The 13,748-nt window shown below is 39.9% G+C and overlaps 1 long non-coding RNA gene across 1 annotated transcript; it reads left to right on the top strand.

Annotated features, from left to right (window-relative positions):
* Nucleotides 1–856: 856 nt before the first annotated feature.
* LOC104994541 lies at nucleotides 857–13,544 on the top strand. Its single transcript, XR_825953.1, has 2 exons — nucleotides 857–1,270; nucleotides 12,028–13,544. It is a non-coding gene; the product is annotated as an uncharacterized LOC104994541 (long non-coding RNA).
* The last annotated feature ends 204 nt before the right edge of the window (nucleotides 13,545–13,748 follow it).

Raw genomic sequence — 13,748 nt, 5'->3', positions numbered from 1 at the left:
TAAGGGGAGAAGGTTCAAACCCCCACATTAGGGTTGAGGCAAGGACGTGGAGCCAAAAGAAAGATGAAAAAAACAAAGTACATCGCCTTTCTATCTCCTCCTGGCTTTTTGTCATCTAGAGAGAATTTTTAAAATAAGCCAACCCTGGTTCCTCTTTATCTCTTTCCTCTCATGTTCCTGTAACATAAACAGGAACAAGCAGCACCAACTGTGCTCAGAAATCTCCTTAGCTATATAACCAGTTTCATTTCTTACAAATTCTCCAGGAGATAATTTAGCTAAGCTTTCCACTACTATCAATACTTAACAAAGATTTCCCCCTTTTCTATTTTCCAATAAGATGTTCCTCATTTTCTTCTGAACTCTCACTGGCAGAGTTCTCAAAGCCCTGGTTTCTACCAAGTCTGTTCACAGAAACGTAGGCTTTCTCCAACAGGCTTTTCTTTTGGCAGCGCAGGAAGGCTTGCAGGATCTTAGTTCCCCAACCAGGGATCAAACCCAGCAGTGAAAGCACAGCCAAAAAATAAAAATGTTAGAAGTCTGTCGTGCTTCAGTCCATGGTGTCCCAGAGCTGGACACAACTGAGTGAGTGAACAACATGATATTAGTTATAGGTTTTTCATAAATGCTCTTTTATCAGGTTAAGGAAGCTCCCTCTGTGGCAGACAGACTCTAAGATGACCCCCAACGATCTTCTTCTAATATTTATGACCTTTTATCATCCCCCACCTCGAGACTGTCTCTGGGACCTTTGAATTGTTTCTAACCAAGAGAACGTAGCAGGGACTTCCCTCATGGTCCAGTGTCGAAGACTCAGAGCTCCCAATGCAGGGGGTCTGGGTTCCACTCCTGGTCAGAGAGCTGGATCCCACATGCCACAACTAAGACCACAGGCAGCCAAATTAAAAAAAAAAAAATTTGTTTTTTTAGAGAATATGGCAAGTGATAGGATGTCATGCCTATTATCACATGACCAGAGTCTGTTTTGCTAGCAGACTTTCTTAAGATATCCTGCTGTGCTGTCTTTGAGGAAGTAGCCATGTTGAGAGCCCCATGTGATAAGGAACTGAGGGGTGGCCGACAGGAGCTGAGGCAGCCTCCAGTCAACAACCAGTCAAGTCCCTCAGTCTTATGATATAACCACAGGGAACTGAATTCTACTGATGTCCTCAGTGAGTGTGGAGGTGGATCTTACAGTCAGTCCTCCAGATAAGAACACAACTGACATCTTAATTGAAAAAAAAAAAGGCTTGCAGAGACTCCAGTTAAGGTATGCTTGAAGTCCTGAGCCACAGAAATTATGAGATAACAAATGTGTGTTGATTTGGGGTGCTAGGTTTTAATCACTTATTATGTACCATAGAAAACTATGTTTAATCCATTCACATTTATTATGAGTGGATTTGTTTACCATTTTTCATTTTTTCAATGTGTTTCACATCTTTTTCTCTATTCCTTCCCTTACTGCCTTTTATTAAGTATTTGCTATGACCCATATAAATTATTTTGTTCAATCTCAGTGTAATTTTGAATTATAGTGATTTCTTTAGAAATTATAATCTCCACCTTAACATATCATGATATACTTTGGATAAATACTAATTTAATTCCAGTAAGCACAGAAAACTTGCTCTGATGAAGTTTTGTCTCCTCTCCTTTGTGTTATCATATATATTACATCTATGTATATATTATAAAGCTGACAATATAGTGTCATAAATACTGATTTATATCAATTTCTTTTAAAGAAGTTGAGAAAAGAAAAAAAACATACTTGAGCCTTTCATTTTAAACTTTGTATTTAGCAGTTCCAGTCCTCTTTCTTCTTGTGGATTCAAATTACCACTTCCGTCATTTCCTTACTCCAAGAGTTCCATTCCCTCCCCCATCCTTTGTCCAATTATTCACATGAATATATATCTGTAGGTGTTATAAGCTCAATACAATAAATTCATTGTCTTATGTAATTTAAGTCAGATAAGATAAAAATACATTTATTTTTCATAATTACCTTCATCTTACCTTTCCTGGTGCTTTCTTTCATGTGGATTGGATAATCTGGTGCCACTTCTTTTCAGTCTAAAGAACCTGACTTTAATATTTCTTGTTAAGACAGCTCCATTTTTTGAATTAATGTAATTGGAGGATAATTACAATATTGTGATGGTTTTTGCCATACACCAACATGAATTGGCCACAGGTATACAGGTGTCCCTCCCATCCTGAACCCCCCTCCCACCTCCCTCCCCACAGATCTGCTATTAATACCAATAAATTCTCTCAGGGTCTTTATCTGGGAATGTCTTTGTCTTCAGTTTCAAATCACAGTTTTGCTAGATATAGGATTCTTATTTATCAGGTTACTTGGTGGTTTCTGTGTTTTTAGCTTTTCACTTTGAATATATCAATGCTTTCTGGCCTCTGTTTTTTCTGATGAGAAGTTAGCTGTTATTCTTATTGGGTGTAGGTATGTATATGTTTAATATGCATGTTTTCCCTTATTGCTTTCAAATTTTTCTTTGTCTTTTGTTCGTAATCTTTTGACCTTAATGTGTCTTCGTGTGGATCTCCTTGTGTTTATCTTACATGGAGTATGGTATGTCTCTTGGGTGTACAGATTAATATTTCTCATCAAATTTGGGAAGTTTTAAGCCTTTTTTTTTTTTTTTTTCTGCCTTTTTTTTCCTTTCCTCCTTTTCTGAGACTATTATGCATATGTTGGTATACTGATGGTGTCCGACAGTATCTGAGTCTCTGTTCATACATTTTTTATCCTTATTTCTTCCAGTTCTTCATACTGCATAAACTCTTTGAACTATCTTCAAATTCTTTCTTCTGCCAGCTCAATTCTGCTATTAAGTCCTTCTACTGAACAGGTTTTGGTTTTTGCTTTATATATATGTATTTAAAGACTTCACTGTCTTAGAAAAGTTTTAGGTTTTCAACAAGATTGAGAGGAAGGTATGGAGGTTTTCCACACTTACATCGTCTCCCCCAATTATCAACACCACTCACCAGAATGGTACATTTTTTACCAAGGATGAACCCACATTGACACATCATAGCTACAAAGTCCACAGTTTTCCTTAGTATTCACTCTTGATGTTGTACATACTATGCTTTGAACAAATGTATAATGACATATATGGCTTCCCAGGTGGCACATGGGTAAAGAATCCGCCTGCCAATGCAGGAAACACAGGAGACAGGGGTTCGATCACTGGGTCCGGAAGATCTCTTGGAGTAGGAAATGGCAACCCACCCCAGTATTCTTGCCTGGATAATTCCATGGACAGAGGAACCTGGCAGGTTACAGTCCATGGGGTTGTAAAGAGTCAGACATGACTGAGCAACTGAGTACACACGCACATGCCATATGTTCATTATTATTACAGCATACAAAGTATTTTCATTGCCCTGAAAGTCCTCTGTGTCCTGCCCGTTTATCTCCCTACCCACCCCACCAGCTGCCACTAGGTTTTCTTGTCTCTGTCGTTTGCCTTTCCCATGTCATATAGTTGCAATCAGCCTTGCATCATTTACACTCCCACCTAGTTCCCCCCAGTAGGTGCAGAATATTTTAAACAAAATTATAAATATATCATTTCACCTGTAATATTTTTACTATATCACTAAAAATAACTTCATAAATTCCATAATTATAATATCATTTCTAAAAATAATAATAATTCTTACCATCATCAAATATCTAGGGCGTGTTCACACTTTTCTAGTTATATTATTATTTTTTCCTTAACAACTGAGGTGTTAAACCAAGATACAAAGAGACATACTTATTGATTTTGATTGCTTTGTCTCCTAACTTACTAATTTTCTCTCTTTTGCGTTTTTCCCTCTTGACATTTATTTGGTTAGAAATCAGCCTTCACTCCTACTACAGCTTACCTACAGCTTCCTGTCTCCTCCCCTTTGAAGTCACAAAATTCTAAGTTAAGATACTAACATTTTCTTTGAAACTTTTTTCTCTAATTATTTGGTGCCTTTAACAACTCTGTCTTCAAAGTTAGGTTTCAAGAGTCTAGGAAAACATATCCCTTCATAAGGGGGTTTATAACCCACTATCCTAACTTCATTAACTCACTCTAGTGAGTTAATATTCTCTTTATATTACAAGAAGCAGAACTGTCTGAAAATAACACTGAGCACTCGTGGGTAGCCTGAATAATGAACCTGGGGTTCCTTCTCCCAGTGAGTGGAGCTGCAAGAAGTTACTTTCTGGGACTTCCCTGCTGGTTCAGTGGCAAAGACTCCACATTCCCAATGCAGGCGGCCTGGGTTCAATCCCTGGTCAGGGAACTGGATCCCACATGCCACAACTATTAACAAGATCCCACATGCTGCAATGAAGAACCAGTACAAATAAATAAATAAAAATAAATATTTTAAAAAAGAAGTCACCTTCTAAGGGGATCAATGGTGTTTTTAACACTTGGCAGAGGAGACTGTAATTTGCCATGGGCCCCCAGGTCTCCAGTTACTGGGCAGTTAACATTTCCAAACACCTGCAACGTATTATCTCCTGCTGCTGCTGCTGCTAAGTCATTTCGGTCATGTCCGACTCTGTGTGATCCCATAGATGGCAGCCCACCACGCTCCTCTGTTTCTGGGCTTCTCCAGGCAGGAATACTGGAGTGGATTGCCATTTCCATCTCCAGTGCATGGATGCATGCTAAGTCACTTCAGTCATGTTCAACTCTGTGCAACCCCAGAGGGCACCCCACCAGGCTCCTCTGTCCCTGGGATTCTCCAGGCAAGAATACTGGAGTGGGTTTCCATTTCCATCTCCAATGCATGCATGCATGCTAAGTTGCTTCAGTTGTGTTCAACTCTGTGCAACCCTAAAGACAGCAGCCCACCAGGCTCCTCTGTCCATAGGATTCTTTAGGCAAGAATACTGAAGTGGGTTGCCATTTCCTTCTCCTGTATTGTCTCCCACTACATAACAAATTACCCCAAAACAAGAGGATTGAAACAACTCAAAGCATCTCAGAGTTTCTGTTGGTCAGCAACCCAAGCACAGCATAAGCTGGGTCATCTACTTTAGGGTGTCTACAAGACTGCAATAAAGATGTTGGCAAGAGTGGGGCTCATCTGGACTCAACTAGGAAAGGATCTATTTTCAAACTTACATTTTTTTTAGCAGGATTCAGTTCCTTGAGGGTTGTTGTACTGAGGGCCTCAGACCCTCACTGGCTGTTGGACAGGGGAAACCTCTCAGTTCTTTACCACATAGGTCTCTCCAACATGGCAGTTTGCTTCATCAAAGACAGTAAAGGAGTTTCTTAGCAAGATGAAAGTCACAGACTTTTATGATCTACTCAAGGAAGCGATGTCTTTTCCCTTCGCCATAGTCTTTTGGTTAGAACTAAGTCACTAGATCCATCCCACACTCAAGGGGAGGGGATTTCACAAGTATGTGAATACCAGTGGAGGACCATTAGAGGACACTGCAGGAGTCTGTTCACCACATCCTGTCAACAGCTGACACTAACCCAGAATGCTTGGTGCCTAAGCAGTTTGTCTCTCCTCATTGATAAGGTGGCTTCCCCTCCCTTTGTTTTAAAAAAGGGTATTTGGCTGCACTGAGTCTTGGTTACAGCATGTGAGATCTAGTTCCCTCACCAGGGATTGAACCTGGACCCTCTGCATCAGGAGCCTGGAGTCTTAGCCAATGGACCATCAGGGAAGTCCTGGTAAGGTGGCTCTTGCACTGCTTGCCTTACAATGAGAGCAGTAATGTGGCAGGATCCCTCCACTATTCCATGCTCCCACCCTGCCTGCCCAGAAGGGTGCCCAGTTTGCTTGTTTATGGAAAGAAGAGGAGGAATGGGACTCGTGCCCTCTTTTTACTTGCTGACGCTGAATTGAAACCTATTTCTTAACCTATAGCATATGGTACTGTGGTTTTCTGTTGAGTCCTGGTGAACAGGTGGTGACCCTAAAGGGACCCACTCTGCATGACAATCACATCTGATTTTCCTCTCTCACCCTTTTTGCTTCCTGAGTCATTTCACCCCTGAACACTGCTTTCTGGCTGTTTTCATGGCTTCTGTCTGTAGCTTGAAGGACAGATTCTGCCCACCCTTTGCTCACCAGCCAATTCTGAAACCCTAGTCTAAGCACAAGATGTCTAGGAGCATGGTTCTGACATTCTTTATCAACTTTCTTCCACACCACCAGCACACGCACGTGAGTGTACACACACACACACCCGCGCATTCTAGTGGGAACTGATAGCTATAGTCCTATGTATATACTCCCTTAAGTACACATGTATGTATCTAACAATATATACATCAAACAGTCTTCATGGTTCCCTATACTATTAACGCACAAACTAAATCATGCATTCTTCCTTAATTAGTATTTCCTTTTCTACTAAGTGTAGATAAAATCTCCAGCTTTATTTTTCTATTGTCCACACCATGCAGCATTCAGAATCTTAGTTCCCAGACCAAGGATCGAATCTGTGACCCTGCAGTGGAAGCACAGTCATTTGTTTGGGCAAGGGTGGGCCAGGTGAGGCGGCGGGGGGGCGTTGTTTTCAATATGGTTTTTGTATTTTTATTTTTGGCCACACTGCATGCCATGTGGGATCTTAGTTCCCCAATCAGGGATCAAACCTGCACCCTCTACATTGGAAGGCAGAGTCTTAACCACTGGACCGCCAGGGAACTCCACTTAAATTCAGTACGGCACCTGACACACAATAAACACAGAATAGATGTTTAGCTCACTTAATGCTCACAACAACCATAAGTAGTTACCGTTGTTTTGTTTCAGGGTGAGGAAAATGAGACATAGGTGGCAACTGAGGAACTGAGTACACTAATATATTTGACTTACTGGATTAAATATACTAAAATTATTTTCACCTTTTTTTTCCCACTGAATATGGCTACTACAAAATATTAAATTGCACACATATGCATTCTACTTCTATTGAACTGTACTCATCTAGATAACACAAATTATCTCCACACTGCCCACATCTTACTTAATTCAAAATGTTCAACTTTGACTAATTTCAATTTAGATTCTAAATGTATTAATAATTAGGGGTGGGTGCACTATGCAGCTTGTAGGATCCTAGTTCCCTGACCAGGGATCAAACCCAAGTCCCGCACTGGTCTAACCACTGGACCACCAAGGGATTCCCTAAACGTAAATTTTTAATTTTTTAACAGCTTTCTTGAGATGTAATTTACATACCATATAATTCACCCATTTAAAGTGTATAATTCAACACATTTTAATAAATTTACAGAGTTGTTTCAAACAGCACCACAATTTTTGAAGATTTCCATCAGCCCCCAGAGAAAGCCCTTATCCATGACCTTCCCCCACCTAAAATCCCCCAATCCTCTGGCAACCACTATTTCTATTTCCATGGATCTGCCTATTCTGGACATTTCATAGAAATGAAATCATTTGTCATCTTTTGTGTCTGGTTTCTTTTACTCAGTATATTTAAGACTCAACTAGGCTGTAACACTTATCAGTACTTGACTTTTTATTACAGAGTAATATTCTATTGTATGAATATATCATGATCATTGCTTAAAATTTATATTTTAAGGCAGGACAAGAAAACACTAAATTTTCTGTTTGGATCTCCACCCTCCCCTCCCTAACCACATTCTAGAAGTGTGAGAGAACCTCCTCTCTCATAACATGCTATTTTCTAAGTGTGAAATAACTTGCAAGAATGACAGTCAATCCCAGTCTTGCACTAAGCATTTAATAACATCTAGCTGCAAAGAGGAGAGTGAAAGAGCTGGCTTGAAACTCAACATTCAAAAAACGAAGATCATGGCATCTGGTCCTATCACTTCACAGCAAGCAGATGGGGAAACAATGGAAACAGTGACAGACTTTATTTTCTTGGGCTCCAAAATCATGGCAGATGGTGACTGCAGCCATGAAATTAAAAGACGCTTGCTCCTTGGAAGAAAAGCTATGACCAGCCTAGACAGCATATTAAAAAGCAGAGACATTACTTTGCTGACAAAGGTCTGTCTAGTCAAAGCTATGGTTTTTCCAGTAGTCATGTATGGATGTGCTAGTTGTACCATAAAAAATCTGAGCGCCAAAGAATTGATGTTTTTGAACTGTGATGTTGAAGAAGACTCTTTAAGGTCCCCTGGACTGCAAGGAGATCAAACCAGTCAATCCTAAAGGAAATCAGTCCTGAATATTCATTGGAAGGACTGATGTTGAAGCTGAAGCTCCAACGCTCTGGCTACCTGATGCAAAGAACTGACTCATTTGAAAAGACCCTGATGCTGGGAAAGATTAAAGGCTAGAGAAGGGGACAACAGAGGATAAGATGGTTGAATGGCATCACTGACTCAATGGACATGAGTTTGAGCAAGCTCCAGGAATTGGTGAGGGACAGGGAAGCCTAGCGTGCTGCAGTCCATGGGGTTGTAAAGAGTTGGACACAACTGAGTGACTGAACAACAACAAAACTGCAAATTATTACATAACCACCAATACCCAGGCCACCTCATCTGACTTTAAAAATAAAGTGAAGACACTTTCTCGTTTTTATTCAGTCTACTTTGTTTATTCAGCCAAAAAGAATCAGAAAAAAACAGAAAGACCATACCCTCCCCTCACTCCACAAGAGCCATGCATTAAAAGCAAGTATCCTAACTCTTGAGGCCCCTTATTAGTGTAATTTCTAAATATGCCCCACCTGACTTCCAAACCTAACCAGCTCAATACTCAAAAGTCATGCTGTTGTTTAGTTGTGTCCAGCTCTTTTGCGATCCCATTGACTATTGCCCGCCAGACTCCTCTGGCCACAAGAGTTCCCAGGCAAAAAGACTGGAGTGGGTTGCCATTTCCTTATCCAGGGGATGTTCCCCAACCCAGGAATCGAACCCACATCTCCTGTATTGGCAGGTGGATTCTTTACCATGGGCCACCAGGGAAGCCCCTAAAAGTCATAGTAGCATATTAACTAATGTTCATAGCCCTCTACAGTATTCTGTTCCATACCGGTATTCAGTTAGTAAACACTAGTAAGCCATCGGATAAGGCAATGACACCCCACTCCAGTACTCTTGCCTGGAAAATCCCAGGGACGGGGCAGCCTGGTGGGCTGCCATCTATGGGGTCGCACAGTCAGACACGACTGAAGCGACTTAGCAGCAGCAGCAGCAGCAGAAGCCATACTGCTTGCTAAAGAAAACAAAATAGCAACTGATAAACAGTAAAATAAGTGATATAAATCCTAACATATACTCATTAGCAAAGTCTAGGTTAACACAGGATCTATCAACAGAGGAGTTCCTGCCATTGCAGGAGACACGTTCGTGGTACCAACTGCCAGTTCAGTCACAAGCTCCGTGGCTAGGGTTGTACATTCTTCATTCTACATTTATAAAAATCATCTCTTTGTTAAATCCTCATACTACTAAAATTCCTAAACAATATATTTTTTGGCTTCTCCTTTGTTCTTATTGTTACTGTACTGCTATTCTTGCAGTAAACAGTTGTGCAGTGTTTTCGTATCTATAAATGCCAAGAACTTAAAATATGAGGAATAAACAGAATGAAGTGAGGAAGTCTGGACACTTTTTTGTATTTATTTTCATTATTTTTGTTTATTTGGCTGCACTGGGTCTTAGTTTCAACCAGGCATCAAACCCAGGCCCCCTGCATTGGGAGCCCCCAGGAAGTTCCTGGATACATTTTTAACATTGCTTTTAAATCTTATAAACATTAATCTCGTGGATCTGAGAGGGAACAAGGAAACAATATCATGCATCATAGTCTGAAACACATGATACTGTACAAAAACTATGACAAGTAGTAATGCCTTTAATACTGTGTAAGATTCAAAGTAAATAGTAATTGGCTTTTCTAATACCTAAAACAAATGATTTTGACAAAACTCACCTGTGGCTTATAATTGTTACCAATGTAAATACTGGTTCTAAAGCTGTGTGAAAGTTAAAAGTACTCGACACATTGTCAGTGCTCAGAACTCAAAATTAGCAATGATCACAAAGAATTTAAAGAGTATTATGAATCAGATTCACACAACAAAGTATCTGCTCTAAAACTCTTGAAATAAGTATTATCATAAAATCAACAAAACATTGAAAAGGTGCCATAAGAGTCTTAGTCCAACTTTTTAATTTTACTGGAGTATAGTTGATTTATAGTATTTTATTAGTCTCAGATGTAAAACAGCAAAGTGAATCAAAGTGAAAGTGTTAGTTGCTCAGTTGTATCCAACTCTTTGTGACCCCATGGCCTGTAGCCTCTGTCCATGGAATTCTTCAGGCAAGAATATTGGAGTGGGTAGCCATTCCCTTCTCCAGGGGATCTTCCTGACCCAGAAATTGAACCCAGATCTCCCTGATTGCAGGCAGATTCTTTTACTGTCTGAGCCACCAAAATCCCAAGCTCCTGATTTATCCTCCCACCTCTTAACATTTCCCATTTGGTAACCATAAGCTTGTTTTCAATATCTGTGATGATTTTCGTTTTGTAAAAAAATACATTTGTATAATTTTTTAAAATTAGGTTCCACATATGACTGAAATCATCTCCGACTTCTTTCACTCAGTATGATCATCTCTAGGTCCATCCATGTTGCTGCTAATGGCATTCTTTTGTTCTTCTTTATGTCTGAGTAACGTTTCATTATATATACACGTACCACATCATCTTTATCTATTCCTGTCAATGGACACTTAGTCTGCTTCCATGTCTTGGCTATTGTAAATAGTGTTGCAATGAACACTGAGGTGCATGTATCTTTTCTAATTATGAGTTCTGTGGAAATATGGCCAGGAGTGGGATTGCTGGATCATATGGTAGTTCTATTTTTAGTTTTTTAAGGACCCTCCACACTGTTCTTCACAGCGGTTATACCAATTTACATCCCCACCAGCAGTGCAGGAGGGGTCCCTTTTCTCCACTTCCTTTCCAGTATTTATTGTTTGTAGCCTTTTTTTTTTTAAGAACTAAATATTTTGTATTTTATTGGGTATGTATTCACTTTTTTATTTTACCAATTAAAGTACCCTTTATTGGCATCTTCTCTCTTTTCATGTCCCTACTTTTTATTTTTAATTGGAGGATAATTCCTTTACAACACTATGTTGTTTTCTGTGTTTATAGACTTTTTGATGATGGCCACTTGTCAGAATGGTATGAGGGAATACTTCCCTATAGGTTTGATTTGCATTCTCTGATAATTAGTGATGTTGAGCATCTTTTCACATGCTTTTTTGGCCATCTATATGTCTTCTTTGGAGAAATGTTTATTTAGATCTGCTGCCCATTTTTTGAAAAGTACTACAGAAGGAGAAAAATGCTAGGTCTTATAAGGTAGGTAAATCCTTTGATTCTTTTGTCTAAACTAGGTATGAACCTTGGGATGGCCTGCTCTGTTACTTTTGCATAGTTACAGAAAAATTAACTACTGTATTCTAAATACAATTTTAAATGCAACAAAATAGCTTTCAATCCTGGATTATGTTGCTAAGAATTATCTGTGAATGCATACTATAGTACTTCACTTCTAAAATTCCCAGGCACTAGAGAATTGAAATTTCTCTATGTGCATGACACAGAAACATCAGTGTTACTGTAAGATTTCACATTACTCTCCAGAATCCTCTAGAGGATTCTGGGTGTGAAGAAAACATCACCAGACGCAAAGTTGAAAACAGCAACAAAGCCCTGAATAGATATGAAGATTCTGTCAGAGGTTCACAAGAGAAGCAAGTAGGGTAGGGGGGAAGGCGGTGGGGAGAACGGGAGAGACTGCGCAAACTGGACTGTATCCAACAGTGCTCTGAGACTATGGAGGGAGAGGCCTGAGTGGAGTCAGGCGCCGCAGAGAAGCCTAGGGAAAGGCCTCTGAGGACCCCTGGACGACAGTGTGAGAAGAGGGGCGTTCAGTGGCGAGAAGAGGGATTGCAGAAGCCAGAGAGGTGAGAACTGAGGAAACTAAAACATATACCATTTCTTTCATTGCAGAAAAGGGAAGACTGTTGCTACATAGGTCAGCAGAGTCAATAAACGCTTTGTTAAATGCTGATTTGAAAGCAAAAAAGAGGAAGCACAAGAGGGACTAATAATCTTAAGAAAAAAGACGACTATGAAGACGGTAACTCTAAAGGAGTTATGATCAAGACAAAAGATAGTTTGGAACTGGTTATATCTCCAGAGAAATACTTCAGAACTAGCTGTCTGTTTTCCAAGCTATGAGCACAGATTCCTGAAGGGAATACGTCTGTCTTGTTCACTGGTATCCACGTGACTGAGCACAGTGCCTAACATAGTCTTTTAATAAAAGTTTGTTTCTGATGGACTCTCTTTTCAGTATTTTGGGAGTACATGCTTAATGAGTGTCCTCAGTGGTCTGTGGCCCACCTCTGTTAGTACAAAGAGAAAGAGTAATTTCCATGAGCAGTTTGTAAAGATTTTGGCTTCCCTAGAAAGTACTCAGTTTGACAAAAGAGAAGGATCCCTTTGCTTCTTTCATCAGCTAAAAAGAAGACTGTAGAAAGACTTTCTCTCCTCACATTTTAACGGGATCACATATGGAATCCCCAAAAACCTAAGTGCACAAAGATGCAGTTGTCTATTTCTCTGCAAACGGTCTGTTCTTCCTCACAAATCCCCCATCTATAAACTTAGGACCATCCACTGGACAAGATCATCAAGAGCCTTGTAAGTCATTCCAAAGAGATTTAGATTTTACCCAACAGGTGAAGGATAAAAGTCATCATTAAAATGACTGAGTAGTCAGATGACAAGAGTTTTGAGTCAGAAACATCACCAAAGACATAGTACAGAGGAAACACTGGGAGTGGGGCAACAGAGTGAGAACAAATGCTCAGATAAAGGTAGGGAGTCAGCGGCTACTATCTAGGAAAGACCTGAAATGGAACAAAGCAGAAATGGAAGGAGAAGGCTAAGATGTTTTAAAATGTCAGAAACTGGCAATTAATTAAATGGGAGGGATACAGGAGAGGAATAACATAACTAACAAAATAGTGAAGCACTGAATATCAATAGCAAAGAAAATACTCTTTAAAAGAAAAAAAAAAAAAATCTCATCCTGGTAGTTTCACATCCTGAGTCAGGCTCTTCATCTGAATCTTTCTGTAGTTCTCTGTGGGAACAGGGAGGGGACTTTAGGACTATCACTTTGGGGTCATTTCCTAAGCAGCAGAATTCTTAGGATGAGAGGGAAGACATTCTAGTTTCTCAGGGATTCACTGAGGTGAATCCTCAGGGTGTGATCAATGACAACACTGTGTTGACCCCAGACCAAGGTCAGAGTATGAGAGATACACTTTCTTAAGTCTCTCTGATAGATAAACCCATGAGCTTCTGGACCCTACCTAATCCTCCAGTCCTAATCTCCTTAATCCTACATCTGAGTTCAGTCATGCCAGCACCCCTAGAGTAAAGTCTGAGACCTCAGCAACAAGAGAAGCAGAGGTGGACTCACTGAGGCAGCCAAAGAAAAGAAGGAGAAGGAGAAAGACAAAATAACAGAAGATCTGACTCTATCACCTGAGTAGTGCCTTTCATTCTCCCGTGTTTTCCAATAATCAGATCATCTGCCATCTTCTTTTTCTCTCTTTTTTTAAATTTTATTTTTAAACTTTACAATATTAGTTTTGCCAAATATCGAAATGAATCCACCACAGGTATACATGTGTTCCCCATCCTGAACCCTCCTCCCT

The sequence above is a fragment of the Bison bison genome, unplaced genomic scaffold (assembly GCF_000754665.1).
Source record: "Bison bison bison isolate TAMUID 2011002044 unplaced genomic scaffold, Bison_UMD1.0 scf7180017864260, whole genome shotgun sequence".
In the NCBI taxonomy this organism is placed as follows: domain Eukaryota; kingdom Metazoa; phylum Chordata; class Mammalia; order Artiodactyla; family Bovidae; genus Bison; species Bison bison.
This window is presented reverse-complemented; position numbering and strand designations above follow the sequence as displayed.